Here is a 20,295-nt window from a genome sequence, read left to right on the forward strand (position 1 = left end):
TTACAGATTGGAAAGGGAAAGCATTTAATTTTCAGGACAATGAATGGATCTTGTGAAAGTCGTCATAGATGAGATAATCAAGATCAAAAAAAGGAAAATGGGATCCATTTTCACTTTAATCTGAATGTTAATTCTCCACACTGTGTCGGTATGATCAGTTGAGTGTAAAAGTCAAGGGATGTGGTCCAGACTGTACTCACTTTGGGACGTACAAATGTACTTATGGATTGCAGAGGGACACGGTCAGGGACGGGAATGTCAAATGTGAAGACAGAGGAAAGAGGATGACAATGGAGGGAATGTAGAGACGTACAGTTAAATTGGGTGACATTTGAGGCATTGAATGGAAACCTAATGGAACAGAAATAAAAAAATTGGAAAGCAAGATGTCCTTCCTTCTGAGGACCAAGACCAGGAAACCTGAACTACATAAAAATCTGAGGCAAGTTGTCTGAAGTTTGTTGTTTCCTTCAATCATGGGGCTCCTAGTGAAGGAGCTCAGGTCTCAGAGTTGGGAAAAATTACCTTTATTGCTGAGCCAGGTCAACTGCTGAATACCTCATTCATGGACCTGAAGAAACTCTGTATCCGTCCTGCTATAACGTGTATATATCTATGTGTCATTCAGATAATGGACACTTCACTGTTGGTTTGAAAGCAACAGTTTGTCCCTGAAGAGACACAGATTCCTCTTTCACACATTATTTCACAGGCTGATGGTGGGTCTCATAAGTGCATTCCGGGATTTGCTTTACAATAATCATTCAGTGATCTGGAAGAAACACTTTTTAATGTTGTGAGACCTACTAGAACAATATCAACCATCATTTTCCCTTCCCAGCTTAATACTGAGTCATTCTCCACCAAAGGTCTGTGGTCTCTGATGAAGGCAGCATCTCCCCAGACTAGTCTGAACATTGCTCTTGGCTCTGCATTTATGATACATCAACGTGATTTCCTCAACACTTTAATTCCCAGGAGAGTTTTTCAATTCATTTCATCCGATGGGTCTAATCTACATCGTCACCCAGGATGAGATGTGAGAGTTTTGCAAATAAATAAATAAATAAATAAATAAATAAATAAATAAATAAATATACAAATGAAAGAAATAAAAGAAAGGAAAACTGCAAGCTTATCTCACCATTTGACTCAGAAATCTAAAGTGTTAGTCAGTGTAAATACTAGTGGAAAGTCTGAGATGATGAAGTCTCAACTAGAAGCACTTCTCTGTCCCAGATATTAGTGAAAGACACAAACTGCACTATAGGAATCCAAAGCCTGGAGGAGTTTATTCTGAGCTGAGGACACAATTCTTGTCTTTCCCTTCTTACTTAGGACATTTTTATAATTGACAAAAAGAATAAATGCCACGAGCTCTCAGGAAAACATGTATGACCTTCCAAACACTTGACTTTTGGGATAAAGAAATGAATGATATAAACTCTCTGACTTCAAGGTTCCATAAGAACTGAGAAGTCCAGATGCTTCTGAGAGGCTCGCAGCTCCTGACTCCCAAACGTGGACGGCTCAGATCAAGTCTATCTCTTCAGTGATCCTACTCAACCCCCACCCGGGACTCACTGAGCTTTCCCAAGGACCACGTATTTCTTCCTTTTTTTATACCAAGTCAGAAGACCAGCTTCCTTCTCCCCATCTCTGATCTCTTCATCCTCTTTCTTCTCACTCCCCAATGGCTCGTTATTCTGAATTACAGGCCAGTTAGTAAACCCTAGAGGTCCTGAAGGAATATCTGAAAGGGAGTTGCAGTCACGACAACACTGTGACCTCACAGGAGAAGCTCGGGATCTCCAGGTTACAATAGAGTTTTCAAGGAGGGCCTAATGGTGATGTCACTGACACCTGCCGTGTCCTACCTGCTGAACAGATTTCCTTACATTTACCAGATACAAGGATGACCTTTGGTGGTATGTCTCCTGTGACACGGTGGAATCCTTTACAAACTCCATCTCTCTAAAGCTGCAAACTTCTCTTTGCTTCATTAGTGGTTTCATGCTCTGGATGGTGAAATTTGGTCAGGGGCTTGGCATGGATAGAAAAGATTTAGGAACATGGAGTGTAGGAGATTCTCCAAGATAATATTATATTCCCAGGTTCATTACTGTGACATACAGTTCAATTTCTAGAATTTCTCTGTCTCCCAAAGGCCAGTATTTTTCCTACAGACCTTTAGTTGAATGAATATTGTATTTCACTTCTTATTGTATATTCCTTGATAGCTGATTTTATAAATGTTCCTGAATGTGTACTCAAAAATTCTGATTTCCTCTTCCATTTTTTGCAATGATTTCTCAACAAAGGTGCACAGCTATAGACTGAGTATACCAGTGTAAATATGGTGTACTGACAACAAATGATAAACTCCAAAATCCTATTTTAACCAAAATTTCCAGATATCAGTAAAGCAAAGGACCACATGGAGCCTAGAATTCTGTTCTCTAGTCACTTTTGATATCATCTGCAATATCTACATTCCAGTGTCTCAGGCCCAGATTTAAGGATTTAGGATGTTTTAACATGACTCTGTCTTAAGGCCAAACAGGAGATAGAGGATGATGGGCAGAAAGAAGATGGCTTCTGCAGCAGTGAAACCTCCACTTCAATACGTTCATAAGAACAGGAGAGAGTCTATATGGCAATGCCATTTGTGGATTCTACCTTCTTGACCTAGTTGCGCAGATTCCATGTTAAAATTCCACCTATTTTCATAGCTGTAGGAGTCACCAAAAGACACACACACACACACACACACACACACACACACACACACACACACACACACATATATATATATATATATATATATATATATATATATATATCAGCCACCAAAACTAGGTAAGATTGATGAAGCTATGAAGTGCATTCTACCAGGAACCGGATATAGATATTTCCTGAGAGACACAGCTAGAGCATGTCAAATACAGAAGTGAATGCGAGTTGCAAACCAGTGAACTGAGAACGGACCTCTTGTTGGTAGATTTTGAGAAAGGATTGCAAGAGTTGAAGGTGCTTTCAACACCATAAGAACAACATTACAAATGATCCAGGGCTTCCTGGTACTAGACCAATATTGAAAGACTTTACATGGACAGACCAATTGCTCTAAATGGATATGTGCAAGAGGATGGCCTTGATGGGCACCAATGGAAGGAGAAGCCCTTGATCCAACCCAGGATTGTCTTCTAGTTCAAGGGATTGTCACGGGGCAGAAAGTGTGATTAAAGTAGTGATAGTGAACAGGTAGGGATCTTATGGGAAGGAAAATGAAAAAGAAAATAATATTTTACATGTAAATTTCGAAACATGCAGTTTAAAAAAGCACTAAAATTTGCTAAAAAATAAATAAAAGAAAGATATGAAAGATAAGAAAACTGGCAACTAATCACACCGATTGACTCGGAAATCTAAAGTGGTAATCAGAGTAATACTAGTGGAAAGACAGAGATGATGAAGTCTCAACTAGAAGCACTTCTCTCTCCCAAATATCAGAGACAGATACAAACTGCACTATTGGCATCCAAAGCCTGGAGGAGTTTACTCTGAGCTAGAGACACAATACTTGTCTTTCCCTCCTTCCTTAGGACCTTTTTCTTTTGGACAAAAACAATAAAGGCCGTGAGCTCTCAGGAAAACAACTGTGCCCTTCCCAACACTTGGCGTTTGGAGTAAAGAAATGAATGATATAAAGTCTCCGACTTCCAGGAACCATAAGATCATGGGAGTCCAGACGCTTCTGAGAGGCTTTCAGCTCCTGCTTCCCATATGGGGAAGGTTAAGCCAAGGCGATCCCTTAAGTTACTCCACTCAACACATACGAAGTACTCACTTAGCATTCCCAAGGACCACATATTCGCTCTTATTTTTATACCAAGGCAGAAGGCCGGGTTCCTTCTCCGCATCCTTGTTGGGCATACGGGAGTAGAAGCCTTTCGTCCTCCCGAGGTTTCTCTCCAAGTTCAAGGGAATTTCAATTGGCAGAAAATGGGGTTTGAGAAGAAGGGGGCGGAACGTGTCTGTATGTTATAAGCAGGAATCTGGGAAATGAAATAATATTTTAAATTTAAATATAGAAATATCCAATTAAAAAAACAATAAAATTTGCTAAAGAGTAAAAAAAAAAAAGAAAGATATAAAACTGACAACTAATCACATCTATTGACTTGGAAATCTAAAGTGGTAGTCAGAGTAATACTAGTGGAAAGACTGACATGATGAAGCCTCAACCAGAAGCACTTCTCTCTCCCAGAAGTCAGTGTCAGACACAAACGGCAGCAAACACATTCAAAACCTGGAGGAGTTTACTCGGAGCTGAGGACACAATATTGTCCATCCCTTCCTCCTTAGGGCACTTTCTTTTTGACAAAAAGAATAAAGGCCGTGAGCTCTCAGGAAAACAACTGTGCCCTTCCCAACACTTGGCTTTTGAAATAAAGAAATGAATGATATAAATTCTCTGACTTCCAAGAACCATAATAACAGGGAAGTCCAGATGTTTTTGGGAGGCTCCAGCTTCTGTTCCCCATATATGGAGGCTCACATCAAGGCTGTCTCTTCAGCATTCCCACTCAATCTGAACCAAAGACTCACTGGGCTTTCCCAAGGACCACGTGTTTGTTCCTTTTTTTATTCCAAAAAAGAAGGCAGCTTCCTTCTCCCCGTCTCTGATCTCTTCATCCTCTTTGTTCTCCCTCCCAAATGGCTGTTTACTCTGAATTAGAGGCCAATTAGTAACCCCTAGAGGTCCTGAAGGGATATCTGAGAGGGAGTTGCAGTCACGACAACACTGTGACATCACAGATGCTGGGGCTCTCCAGGTTACAATAGATTTTTCAGGGAAGGCCTAATGATGATGTCACTGAGACGTGCCGCAGTTTACCTGTTAAACACCTTTCCTTTCATTGATCAGATTCGAGGATGCCCTTTCCAGGTGTGTCTCCTGTCACACAGTGGAAAACTTTACGTACTCCATCTCTCTAAACCTAAAGACTTCTCTCTGCTTTATTACATGCTCTGGATGGAGAAGTTATTCAGGGTCTTGGCATGGGTAGAAAAGATCTAGGAACATGGGATGTAGGAGACTCTTCTGGATAACTATTTTATTATCAGGCCCATTCCTGTGACAAACAGTTCAATTTCCCAGGTTCTATCTGTTTCCCAAAGGCCACTGTTTCCCTACAGATATTTAATTTTGTGGATTTTGCATTTCATTTTGTAATTGTTCATTCCTTGATAGGGGACTTTATAGATATTCCTGAATGTGGACTCACAAATTCCGTTTTCCAATTCTAGTTTTTTGCAATGATTTTCTCAACAAAGCTGGCCAAGCTAAAGAGTGAATGTAATGGTGTCAATATTGTGTACCTACTTCAAATGATAAACTCCCAAATTTTTATTTTATGCAAAAAAAATAACTGCCTGAGTAAATCAAAGGACAGCGTGGACTATGTAGTCCCATTAGATATCATTTCTGTAATATCTACCTTCCCGTGTTCCAAGGGTGAGATTTCAGGGTTTTGGATGTTTTAAAATGATTCTTTCTTCAGGCCAAACATAAGATAAAGGAGGATTGGCAGGGAGGGAAGAATTTGAGGTCCAGTGAAACCTCAACTTTATTAGGCTCATAAGAACAGGAGCGAGTCTACTTGGCATTGCTGTTTGTGGATTCTACATTCTTGACGTAGCTGCTCAGAATCCATGTTAAAATTCCACATAATCTCATAGCTGTAGGAACCACCAAAAGATATATATATATATATATATATATATATATATATATGTATGTATATATATATATGTATGTATATATGTATGTATATGTATATGTGTATATATATATATATATTTATATATATATATATATATATATATATATATATATATATATATATATATAAAATCAGCCACCAAAATTAGACTAGATTGATGAACCTAAGAAGCACATTCTGTCAGGAACCTGATATAGATCTGCCCTAAGGGACACACCAAGAGCATGTCAAATACAGAAGTGAATGTGTTGTTGCAAAAATATAAAAAATAAAAAGTCGTCTTTTACCCGCTATCTCTGGCACCGTCATTTCCCACGTCTCTGCTAGATATCTTCGTTGAATACATCCCACTCCTCAGCTGCCCAGTGTCTCTTACTGCCGCACACGTTCTTACAGTCAAAACCTCACATAAAAGAACACACAACACAATAATCTTTGACCCAATTGATAAGATATAATAGCCCACTTCAGCATACAAAGCCTGGTACCATCCATCCCTCAGGAACATTAATAACAACCAGCAAATACACAGAACAGAATCTTAACCTAACCTGCCGCGGCTTCTCACCCTTTCCTCTTCCTGTCTCTCCTTTTCCTCTAGTCTCTTCTACTTCCTTCAAACATCTCTCCGCCCTTTCTTCCTTCTCCTCCAATGACAGGCCTCCTTCTCCCTGTACCTGCCCCCCACCTGTACTTTACAAACTTAGTTGGGAAGTGGTTCTGGGGAAGTCATGTGCGTTCAGAGGACAGGACAAGGCGCTGTCCTCGGGGCAGTGGATTAGCATCAAAATACAGATAACTTCAGTGTAAACAACATTTCTCCCTTTTTGTCCAGTTAAACAGCCTTTTCATTTACATATCAATTGAGTAAGATTATTACCGTCCTACAATTTTTAAACAGATTATATCCTCAACACCCAGTCCATCACTATACCAGTTAGAAAGAACATTTAGTTCTTCATTCCAGCTTCAGGAAGGCTTAAAATCTATATTATGTCTTGGCTCGCTTGTGTACTATCTGATAACTATCCAATAAAATATGTATATTCATAGTTATACAGCTTGATAAGCAATGAGACTATAATCAGTCTCCAACCCCGGCAGAAATCTGAGAATGACCAAATATCTATGCACATAGGAAGCCTGAGAGGACGTCTAGAACTGAGAGGTTGTAGAGACAAATCTCCACTAGCACAGTCCCCTGTTAGCAACATGTGAACGTAAGTCTTCAGCCTTCTGTCCCAAGATCAACTGACAGCCTCTTGAAATGCAGACTTGGAAGGTCTGATGACCCTGTAGTGGCAGGTTTATAGTCAAATCCTCTGCATAATTTGTCCTTTTCTGGATAGTATTAATCTGCAGATGAAACAGGCATTTTTTCCCAGTGACTGCCTAGCCACAAATATTTCCTCACCTGGAGGTAGAGATGTTCAAATTCTTCATTAAATCTGCCAAAGGGGAACTGTTAGGAGCAACTAACGATGAATAATAACTTTAAATCTCAAATGTTGTGTATCTGACATTGTTGAAAATCGTCTATCTGTCTAAGACAATCTGGACTGTTGTCTTTATATCTTAATATTGTCTTGAAAGTTCTCTCACAAAGTCAGAGCCATGACTTTGCTATGTGAATCTTAAGTCATAGGTGTCATCAACTCAGAAGTTTGTAATGACAACAACATTAGGACTGGCTCTTCTTGTACTTTTAAATTTTTTTTGTCAAATAAATTCTATACCCAAAGAAAGATAAGATTAAGCTTAGTTACCAAAAGCGATTCTGACTGTATAGCTCAATCTATCTTATTCCTCCCTGCTAAATTTCAGCCAATTTCAAATTCTTTATAAAAACAACTTTAGAATAACCAATTCCAGCCCCACCTCACAAATTCTAGGGAATTGAGACAAGGACTTCTCCATGACTTCTTCAAGGTGTACACTGGCGTTGAGATATCCTTAGGGGTAGAGGGTATGAAGAATGAAGCAGATTCGATAGCCGATGTGTCCTGACTGGACCCAGCTGAAAGTCACTGAGACCAGGATTCCAAGTAGGCACACTCTGCAGAATACAACTCTCAAGACAAAGGTTTAGAATCGAGATATCTTTTTGTTTGATTCTCCTGAATATATTTTTTCAGGCGGTCAACCGCTCTCAAATCTGATCATTATGACTCTGTGAGGCTTCCAGAGCCTAATCACAATTTTTAAAAACACAAGGACAAAATCTTTCTCCCAAAATACTCTGTACCTTAGTCTGAAACCAGAAAAGCTTGTATCTTGCACTCTCTCCCAGGGTAATAATATAAGCATAAAACTCAAAGTCACACCCATCATGAAGACTAAACAATTTTTTTTCTTTTTCTTTTTTTATTAACTTGAGTATTTCTTTTTTTTTTTTGTGGCTCAAGACTTATTTATTTTTGTAGTATTTTTTTTATTAACTTGAGTATTTCTTATATACATTTCAAGTGTTATTCCCTTTCCCGGTTTCCGGGCAAAATCCCCCTCCCCCCTCCCCTTCCTTATGGGTGTTCCCCTCCCAACCCTCCCCCCATTGCCGCCCTCCCCCCATAGTCTAGTTCACTGGGGGTTCAGTCTTAGCAGGACCCAGGGCTTCCCCTTGCACTGGGGCTCTTAATAGGATATTCATTGCTACCTATGGGGTCAGAGTCCAGGGTCAGTCCATATATAGTCTTTAGGTAGTGGCTTAGTCCCTGGAAGCTCTGGTTGCTTGACATTGTTGTACTTTTGGGGTCTCGTGCCCCTTCAAGCTCTTCCAGTTCTTTCTCTGATTCCTTCAACGGGGACCTATTCCCAGCTCAGTGGTTTGCTGCTGGCATTCGCCTCTGTATTTGCTGTATTCTGGCTGTGTCTCTCAGGAGCGATCTACATCCGGCTCCTGTCGGTCTGCACTTCTTTGCTTCATCCATCTTGTCCAATTGGGTGGCTGTATATGTATGGGCCACCTGTGGGGCAGGCTCTGAATGGGTGTTCCTTCAGTCTCTGTTTTAATCTTTGCCTCTCCCTTCCCAGCCAAGGGTATTCTTTTTCCTCATTTAAAGAAGGAGTGAAGCATTCACATTTTGATCACCCGTCTTGAGTTTCGTTTGTTCTAGGGATCTAGGGTAATTCAAGCATTTGGGCTAATAGCCACTTATCAATGAGTGCATACCATGTATGTCTTTCTGTGATTGGGTTAGCTCACTCAGGATGATATTTTCCAGTTCCAACCATTTGCCTACGAATTTCATAGACTCGTTGTTTTTGATAGCTGAGTAATATTCCATTGTGTAGATGTACCACATTTTCTGTATCCATTCCTCTGTTGAAGGGCATCTGGGTTCTTTCCAGCTTCTGGCTATTATAAATAAGGCTGCGATGAACATAGTGGAGCACGTGTCTCTTTTATATGTTGAGGCATCTTTTGGGTATATGCCCAAGAGAGGTATAGCTGGATCCTCAGGCAGTTCAATGTCCAATTTTCTGAGGAACCTCCAGACTGATTTCCAGAATGGTTTTACCAGTCTGCAATCCCACCAACAATGGAGGAGTGTTCCTCTTTCTCCACATCCTTGCCAGCATCTGCTGTAACCTGAGTTTTTGATCTTAGCCAATCGCACTTGTGTGAGGTGAAATCTCAGGGTTGTTTTGATTTGCATTTCCCTTATGACTAAAGATGTTGAACATTTCTTTAGGTGTTTCTGAGCCATTCGGCATTCCTCAGCTGTGAATTCTTTGTTTAGCTCTGAACCCCATTTTTTAATAGGGTTATTAGTTTCCCTGCGGTCTAACTTCTTGAGTTCTTTGTATATTTTGGATATAAGGCCTCTATCTGTTGTAGGATTGGTAAAGATCTTTTCCCAATCTGTTGGTTGCTGTTTTGTCCTAACCACCGTGTCCTTTGCCTTACAGAAGCTTTGCAGTTTTATGAGATCCCATTTGTCGATTCTTGATCTTAGAGCATAAGCCATTGGTGTTTTGTTCAGGAAATTTTTTCCAGTGCCCATGTGTTCCAGATGCTTCCCTAGTTTTTCTTCTATTAGTTTGAGTGTGTCTGGTTTGATGTGGAGGTCCTTGATCCACTTGGACTTAAGCTTTGTACAGGGTGATAAGCATGGATCGATCTGCATTCTTCTACATGTTGCCCTCCAGTTGAACCAGCACCATTTGCTGAAAATGCTATCTTTTTTCCATTGGATGGTTTTGGCTCCTTTGTCAAAAATCAAGTGACCATAGGTGTGTGGGTTCATTTCTGGGTCTTCAATTCTATTCCATTGGTCTATCTGTCTGTCTCTGTACCAATACCATGCAGTTTTTATCACTATTGCTCTGTAATACTGCTTGAGTTCAGGGATAGTGATTCCCCCTGAAGTCCTTTTATTGTTGAGGATAGCTTTAGCTATCCTGGGTTTTTTGTTATTCCAGATGAATTTGCAAATTGTTCTGTCTAACTCTTTGAAGAATTGGATTGGTATTTTGATGGGGATTGATTGAATCTGTAGATTGCTTTTGGTAAAATGGCCATTTTTACCATATTAATCCTGCCAATCCATGAGCATGGGAGATCTTTCCATCTTCTGAGGTCTTCTTCAATTTCTTTCCTCAGTGTCTTGAAGTTCTTATTGTACAGATCTTTTACTTGCTTGGTTAAAGTCACACCGAGGTACTTTATATTATTTGGGTCTATTATGAATGGTGTCGTTTCCCTAATTTCTTTCTCGGCTTGTTTCTCTTTTGTATAGAGGAAGACAACTGATTTATTTGAGTTAATTTTATACCCAGCCACTTTGCTGAAGTTGTTTATCAGCTTTAGTAGTTCTCTGGTGGAACTTTTGGGATCACTTAAATATACTATCATGTCATCTGCAAATAGTGATATTTTGACTTCTTCTTTTCCGATATGTATCCCCTTGATCTCCTTTTGTTGTCTGATTGCTCTGGCTAGAACTTCAAGATCTATATTGAATAAGTAGGGAGAGAGTGGGCAGCCTTGTCTAGTCCCTGATTTTAGTGGGATTGCTTCGAGTTTCTCTCCATTTAGTTTAATGTTAGCAACTGGTTTGCTGTATATGGCTTTTATTATGTTTAGGTATGGGCCTTGAATTCCTATTCTTTCCAGGACTTTTATCATGAAGGGGTGTTGAATTTTGTCAAATGCTTTCTCAGCATCTAATGAAATGATCATGTGGTTTTGTTCTTTCAGTTTGTTTATATGATGGATCACGTTGATGGTTTTCCGTATATTAAACCATCCCTGCATGCCTGGGATGAAGCCTACTTGATCATGGTGGATGATTGTTTTGATGTGCTCTTGAATTCGGTTTGCCAGAATTTTATTGAGTATTTTTGCGTCGATATTCATAAGGGAATTTGGTCTGAAGTTCTCTTTCTTTTTTGTGTCTTTGTGTGGTTTAGGTGTAAGAGTAATTGTGGCTTTGTAGAAGGAATTCGGTAGTGCTCCATCTGTTTCAATTTTGTGGAATAGTTTGGATAATATTGGTATGAGGTCTTCTCTGAAGGTTTGATAGAATTCTGCACTAAACCCGTCTGGACCTGGGCTCTTTTTGGTTGGAAGACCTTTAATGACTGCTTCTATTTCCTTAGGAGTTATGGGGTTGTTTAACTGGTTTATCTGTTCCTGATTTAACTTCGATACCTGGTATCTGTCTAGGAAATTGTCCATTTCCTGAAGATTTTCAAATTTTGTTGAATATAGGTTTTTGTAGTAAGATCTGATGATTTTTTGAATTTCCTCTGAATCTGTAGTTATGTCTCCCTTTTCATTTCTAATTTTGTTAATTTGGACGCACTCTCTGTGTCCTCTCGTTAGTCTGGCTAAGGGTTTATCTATCTTGTTGATTTTCTCAAAGAACCAACTTTTGGTTCTGTTGATTCTTTCTATGGTCCTTTTTGTTTCTACTTGGTTGATTTCAGCTCTGAGTTTGATTATTTCCTGCCTTCTACTCCTCCTGGGTGTATTTGCTTCTTTTTGTTCTAGAGCTTTTAGGTGTGCTGTCAAGCTGCTGACATATGCTCTTTCCTGTTTCTTTCTGCAGGCACTCAGCGCTATGAGTTTTCCTCTTAGCACAGCTTTCATTGTGTCCCATAAGTTTGGGTATGTTGTATCTTCATTTTCATTAAATTCTAAAAAGTTTTTAATTTTTTTCTTTATTTCTTCCTTGACCAGGTTATCATTGAGTAGAGCATTGTTCAATTTCCACGTATATGTGGGCATTCTTCCCTTATTGTTATTGAAGACCAGTTTTAGGCCGTGGTGGTCGGATAGCATGCATGGGATTATCTCTATCTTTCTGTACCTGTTGAGGCCCGTTTTTTGACCAATTATATGGTCAATTTTGGAGAAAGTACCATGAGGAGCTGAGAAGAAGGTATATCCTTTTGCTTTAGGATAGAATGTTCTATAAATATCCGTTAAATCCATTTGGCTCATGACTTCTCTTAGTCTGTCGACATCACTGTTTAATTTCTGTTTCCATGATCTGTCCATTGATGAGAGTGGGGTGTTGAAGTCTCCCACTATTATTGTGTGAGGTGCAATGTGTGTTTTGAGCTTTAGTAAGGTTTCTTTTACGTATGTAGGTGCCCTTGTATTTGGGGCATAGATATTTAGGATTGAGAGTTCATCTTGGTGGATTTTTCCTTTGATGAATATGAAGTGTCCTTCCTTATCTTTTTTGATGACTTTTAGTTGGAAATTGATTTTATTTGATATTAGAATGGCTACTCCAGCTTGCTTCTTCTGACCATTTGCTTGGAAAGTTGTTTTCCAGCCTTTCACTCTGAGGTAGTGTCTGTCTTTGTCTCTGAGGTGTGTTTCCTGTAGGCAGCAGAATGCAGGGTCCTCATTGTGTATCCAGTTTGTTAATCTATGTCTTTTTATTGGGGAGTTGAGGCCATTGATATTGAGAGATATTAAGGAATAGTGATTATTTTTTCCCTTTATATTCATATTTGGATGTGAGGTTATGTTTGTGTGCTTTCATTCTCTTTGTTTTGTTGCCAAGACGATTAGTTTCTTGCTTCTTCTAGGGTATAGCTTGCCTCCTTATGTTGGGCTTTACCATTTATTATCCTTTGTAGTGCTGGATTTGTAGAAAGATATTGTGTAAATTTGGTTTTGTCATGGAATATCTTGGTTTCTCCATCAATGTTAATTGAGAGTTTTGTGTTCATGTCTTTCTTGAAGTCCTCCAGCATCATGATCAAATATGATTTTGTAACTAGATCTTGCTTTTCTGGTGTGTTTGGATATTCCATGTTTGTTTTGGTGGGAGAATTGGGCTCCGATGATGGCATGTAGTCTTGGTTTCTGTTGCTTGGGTTCCTGCGCTTGCCTCTCGCCATCAGATTATCTCTAGTGTTACTTTGTTCTGCTATTTCTGACAGTGGCTAGACTGTCCTATAAGCCTGTGTGACAGGAGTGCTGTAGACCTGTTTTCCTCTCTTTCAGTCAGTTATGGGGACAGAGTGTTCTGCTTTCTGGCGTGTAGTTTTTCCTCTCTACAGGTCTTCAGCTGTTCCTGTGGGCCTGTGTCTTGAGTTCACCAGGCAGCTTTCTTGCAGCAGAAAATTTGGTCTTACCTGTGGTCCCGAGGCTCAGGTTCGCTCATGGGGTGCTGCCCAGGGGCTCTCTGCAGCGGCAGCAACCAGGAAGACCTGTGCCGCCCCTTCCGGGAACTTCAGTGCACCAGGGTTCCAGATGGTCTTTGGCTTTTTCCTCTGGCGTCCGAGATGTGTGTGCAGGGAGCAGTCACTTCTGGTTTCCCAGGCTTGTCTGCCTCTCTGAAGGTTTAGCTCTCCCTCCCACGGGATTTGGGTGCAGAGAACTGTTTATCCGGTCTGTTTCTTTCAGGTTCCGGCGGTGTCTCAGGCACAGGGGTCCTGCCGCTCCTGGGCCCTTCCCCACGGGAGCCCAGAGGCCTTATACAGTTTCCTCTTGGGCCAGGGATGTTGGCAGGGGTGAACAGAGTTGGTGGTCTCTTCCGCTCTGCAGCCTCAGGAGTGCCCACCTGACCAGGCGGTTGGGTCTCTCTCTCACCAGGTCTGACTAAACAATTTTTAAAAAAGGAATTTATATACACAATGAGCCTGATATCACTCTGTACTCAGTGATACCAGGAAATTAACCCAAAGTTCCTGGGGAGCCCACATTAAGACAATTTGAACTTCCTGTTGTGGTAAATATCAAAAGTAATCACAAACCCTCGCTAGCCGTCATCAACGAGCCATATAGTGGGGTAATTCATAAAACTAACCAAATACCTTCTATCAATTCTAATATCAATAAGCAACACATCAAACCAGGACTTTTGCCCAAAATATATCAATCTGTTAAGCTCTCTACCCGAAGCAACAGATTTTTCTTTACTCTTAATTACTTGTACAATATATGTCTGCGTTCACTCTCCCTGGTGTTACAGACATTTCATCACAACTCTCTACGTGGTAGTGAATAATTTTTCCCTGAATTCTGAACAGTAGATGAAAATCCCCACCTGATCCAGGTAAACTCTCTACTCTCTTCTTTCTAAAAACACACTTAATCACTTGTTAATAATACCTGAAAAAAAAAAGAAGTATCTTGTGGAACTAGGATTTCCACCCAAAATTCTCGTGGAGCCCACGTTAAAAAGCACATGAGTATCCTGAAAGACTTTCTAAACAACTTTCTTTAAAAAGCAGCTTTAATCTCTTAACGCTCTGAGCTGCCATTACTTATCACACAGCAGGGACCGACAGCCTGCCAGCCCAGGACGCCTCCCCATTTCTTTGTTTGATTTCCCGCCCTTAAGTTATCAAGATTTAATATGGCACCCGTGTCCTCTTCCTTAGAAAATAAAATGTTCTCTCAACTTTTATGATTACTAGTCGATTCTTGCCCATCACCTTGGTTTGCCATCTGTTGATGTAAACAGAAAAAAGAAAAAAGAAAACTTGTCTTTTACCCTGACATCACGAGCACCATAGTGTCCCAATATATCTGGTACATATTTTGCTAAAAATGTAGAACGAGAGTTTTAAAAAGTTTGCTCATTGTCAGAGTCCGGATGTGCAGGACCGGACCTGCCTGAGGGAGAGCCAGAGATAGGACTTGCCGGACCAGCTACCAGCCACAAGGACACTGACCATCCGTAGCCACCCCCTCCCCTTCCTTCACCCCCCTGAGTGAGATGAGCCACCCTACCTGCCTGTCGAGCTGCTAGAGAGCACGTACTCCTTACTGATGTAATTTCACGCCGAAAGTAACTGTGCACCATTTGAATTGACCAATCATGTGTAACCGCGAGAATGCCCCTAACCTCCCCTATATAAACCCCCGAGTTTGGAAGCTCGGGGTCGATTCCTCTGTCTCCTGTGTGGGATACGTATCGACCCGGGATCCCGCTAATTGGGATCTCATTAATAAAATCTACCTCCTGCTGTTACATCAAGACGGCTACTCGTGATTCCTGGGGGCACCCCACCCCGCGATCGGAGCGAGAGACGCGGCTCCCCGTTTTGGGGTACGCTCTTTCAAAAACACATCCCTACTCCCTGTCGGCACAGTGTCCCTTGTCGCCACATGCTTTCCTATACTTAAACCCTCACATAGAAGAACACACAACACACTAATTTTGACCCAATTGATAAGATATAATAGCCCACTTCAGCATACAAAGCCTGGTACCATCCATCCCTCAGGAACATTAATAACAACCAGTAAATACACAGAACAGAATCTTAACCTCACCTGCCGCGGCTTCTCACCCTCTCCTCTTCCTGTCTCTCCTTTTCCTCTAGTCTCCTCCTCTTCCTTCAAACATCTCTCCGCCCTTCCTTCCTTCTCCTCCAATGACAGGCCTCCTTCTACCTGTACCTGCCCCTCACCTGTACTTTACAAATTCAATGGGAGGTGGTTCTGGTGAAGTCACCTGAGTTCTGAGTCCAGGACGAGGCAGCCGTCCTCTGGGCAGTGAATTAGCATCAAAATACAGATAATTCAGGGCAAACCACAACAAGGAGCTTTGATATCCTAGTGCAATCTTTCAAGCCGTGTAAAGCTTCAAATGTGATCATGTTCTAGTTTCCTCTCGTGCTTGATCCTGAGAAAAGTGATACCCAATACTGTGTGAGAACAAATATTACACAGTGCACGTAAAGAAAGCAAATTACTCCCAAAGCCAACGTAACTTCATACATAAGCAATTTGTTACAGAGTAACAAAGAGTAAGCAAAGTAGTTTTCTCAGCCGGTTTCCCTTCTCTGTAGGCAGCAATTTGAATTTACAGAGAAATGATTAAATATCGTATTATTTATCTCTAAAAGTGCTCTAAGAAGAATCTTTTAAAAAGCACAAATCTAAACATCTGTGTAAAAAATGTCATCTCTGCTTTAAATGGTCAGAATGCACACCTGTGATTGTCAATCCTTATTAAATCCTATCAGGACGCTGAGGGTATAACTGGGACGGAAATCAGTCCTCCAGAGTCCAGCCTCCGTGACCGTCACACCATTAGCCGGTGCGGCCATGTTCTTGATCCATGGCCTTAAAAAGCCCCAGCCTTTCCGAACTTCAAATTGTTCCCTAAATTGTTTTTTTTTTTAACATCAGAGCCAGTAGTTACATCATGTTATCCAGCTTAATGAACCACTTTATTTTTACAAATGCTCTTTACGGGTGGTGGCCGTCGCTCATTATTCTACATTTCCTCGGGTGATGGTGGAAGCATCGGTCTGCCACAGAGGAAACTCCTAAAAGACCTCGACAACTATTATTGCAAATGCCAAGGATGTTGCTCCCTGAGTGGTGGGAAGCTCCATGAGGATATTTTTTTAAATTTATTTAATATTTAATAATAATTCTTTGGTTTCCGGGCAAACATCGCCCTCCCGCCTCCCCTTCCTTATGGGCATTCCCCTCACAACCCTCCCCCCATTGTCGCCCTCCCCCCAACAAACTAGTTCACTGGGGGTTCAGTCTTAGCAGGACCCATGGCTTCCCCTTCCACTGTTGCTCTTACTAGGATATTCATTGCTACCTATGGGGTCAGAGTCCAGGGTCAGTCCATGTATAGTCTTTAGGTAGTGGCTTAGTCCCTGGAAGCTCTGGTTGCTTGACATTGTTATACATATGGGGTCTCGAGCCCCTTCAAGCTCTTCCAGTCCTTTCTCTGATTCCTATTCTCAGTTCAGTGGTTTGCTGCTGGCATTCACTCCATGAGGGTTTTTATGTACTTCTTAGAATTAGAGAGATCTGAGGGGAACAACCGAGGAAACGCTGCATGAAGTTCTCAGTACACTTGGTCTTGGGGCTATGACTCACCGAGGTGCAATGAGGCGGTGGTAAAGAGTGGGCCGTACCCCAGGATTTCTAAAATGCTGTGCATCCCTCCTTCACAGCACTTGGCCACACTCCATGTCAGAACCAAATTTAAACCATGTTTTTACACTGGATAGAATTTCAAATATTATACTGAATAGGGAGAGTGGGCAGCCTTACCTTGTCCTTCACTCTAATGGAATTGCTTTAATTTTCTTTATATTTAGCTTGATGTTCATTACCGGGTTGCTGTCCATGGCGTCTACTATGTTTCTCGATAGGACTGGTCTCCCTTATCACTCTCATTCTTTTAGCATGAAGCGGGATTGGAATTGCTTTATCAGCATCTAATGAGATTATCATGTGATTTTTTTTTCTGATTCATTATATAGTGGATTATATTGATGGATTTTCAGAAATTGAACCAAACCACTAGAAATTAAAAATTACACAGCATAACCTACAGAAGGGATAACATACTCACCTGCATATTCTATCAGCCCCCCTCCAAAAAAAAAAACAAAACAAAAACAACATGCAAACAAGAAAACTGTGCACCCGATAGAACAGATTTTATACTTACATACACAGTCAAACATCCCACCAAAAAAAAACAAAAAACAACAAACAAAAACAAAAATAAATGCAAGCAAGAAAATCCTGCCCCCCAGCATCAAAATAGCATGAAGTAATATCTCTGGTCATTAATACTGTTAAGCATTAATGGCCTCTATTCATCAATAAAAGGACAGAAGCTAACACAATGGATTTCAAAACAGGATCCGTCATTCTCTTGCATTCAAGAAACACACTCCAGCAATTGAGATAGACACAACCTCAGACTAAGGTGTTGGAAAAGCTTTTCCAAGTAAGTGAAACAAGAAAGAAGATAGTGTAGCCATCCTAACATCCAGCAAATCAAACCTTCAACCAAAAGTAATCAGAAAAGAAGGGGAAGGACACTTCATATGCATCAGAGGAAAATCCACCAAAATGGCATCTCGATTCTGGATGTCTATATCCCAAATACAAAAGCAGCAACATTAGTGAGAGAAATATTGCTGAAGCTTAAATATCACATCGAACCTCACACATTGATAGTGGGGGACATCAATGTGCCATCTCACCAAGGGCAGGTCATTGAGACAGAAACTAAAAAAGGAAACAGTAAAAATAGAAGATGTAACTGGCACGGGTTTCAATTAATCTGACCTCACTGATATCTACAGAATATTTCACATGAATACAAAAGGACACACTCTCTTTTCATTACCTCATGGAACCTTATCCTAAACTGATCATGTTCTCCCTCACGAAACAAACCACAGCAGACACAGAAAGACTGCGCTAACCATTGGATCTTCTCAGATCGCCATGGATTAAAACTGGACTTCAACAATAACAAAAAGTCTATAAACTCATGGAAATTCAATAGTTCGCAACTGAAGACTTTTTCAGAGAAAACTTGAAAAAAAAAGGTTTCCTAGAATTTAATTAAAATTGAAGGCACATCGTCTCCAAACTTATGGGACATAAGGAAAGCAGCGCTAAGAGGAACGTGCACATGCAGCACAGGGCGCTTTCATAAAGAAACCGGAGAGACCCCACACTAGCAACTTCCCAGGACACCTGAAAACTCTAGAATAAAAAGAAGCAAAAAAATATTAAAGGAGGAGACAGAAAGAAATGACCAGACTCGGGGCGAGAGTGATCCATCAGAAACAAAGAGAATACAAATATTAACAAAAACAAGAGCTGGTTCCTTGGGAACATCAACCAGACAGACAAACACTTAAACAGATAATGTAATAGCAGGTGAGACAGCATCCAAATAACAAAATCAGAAATGATCAGGGAGCCGCATCGATGGACACTGATGAAAGTCACAGAATCGTTAGGTCTCACTTCAAAAACCTGCTGTCTACACAATTAGAATCTCTGAATTAAATGGATGATTATGTAGATGGATAACACTGACCACAGGTAAACTGAGGTAAGATGAACTATGTAAATAGCTCTATAACCCCTAAAGAGACACAAACAGTAATTAAGTTTCCTCATTGAAAAATCCTCAGGGCCAGATTGATTGAGCACAGACTCCTACCAGATCTTCAAAGAATTCTCAACCTTCTCTAAAACACAGAAACAGGAGGAAAGCGCCAAACTGATTCCAGGACTCCTCTGTCGCCCCGACACCTAAATCACAAACGACTCAACGAAGAAAGAATTTCAGACGAATTTCCCTTAAGAACATTGGTGGAAAAAATAGTAGATAAAATGCAAGAAAACAAAATCCAATGACATATAAATCCGCCATCCTACGCCATCTAGTAGGCTCATCTCAGAAGGACCTGAGGCTGCAGGAATGGTTTAGTCTATGCAAACCCATCAAAGTGATCCACCATATAAGCAAACTGAACTGTAAAAAAATATTCTGCCCTCAGAATTTCACATTAACTTGTGAGCTCCACTTGGAGTTAACTTTGTTGAATTTGCATATAATGTAATATATATATACATATATGTGTGTGTATATACTTATATAAAATATTATTATGTTAAATTAATATATTAAATTACCATATACTAATATTATAATAATCTAATTAATATTAATATATTACATTAACATATTAAACTGTTATATATCAACATTTTGATAATATATAATTAATATATTAAATTATTATATATTGATATCATGATAAAATATAATTAATAATAATATATTATGTTAGTATATTAAATTATTATATAGTAATAATCCTATACTTCTCTTACCCTCTTCTGACTTCTATCTAACCACTCTCAAACCTCCAGTACCAACTTTCCCCTCTGGCTACCTGTCATAGACTCTAGCATTTACTAAACAGTTAAAATGGGGAGAAGATTTATATGCAATCTCCTGAGTCCATGATAGAAGTCTAATCAGGGCAACCTCCTTTGCGGAAGCAGATAAATATCAGGATACAAATACCATTTCCTGGGGTAAGATCAAATCCGTACAATGACTTTTCATATCTATCGAGTGATTCTGAGAAAATGGGGAATATTCTTCCTAAAGAACCAGCTATACTACTCCTGGCCTTATATCTGAAAAGACCCTGCCATACCGCAAGGGCATGTGCTACATAAAGTTCCTAAGTGCTTCCTTCATAATGAGAAGAAAACAGAAATAACCCAGATGCC

This window comes from Rattus norvegicus, chromosome Y (assembly GCF_036323735.1).
Source record: "Rattus norvegicus strain BN/NHsdMcwi chromosome Y, GRCr8, whole genome shotgun sequence".
Lineage (NCBI taxonomy): Eukaryota > Metazoa > Chordata > Mammalia > Rodentia > Muridae > Rattus > Rattus norvegicus.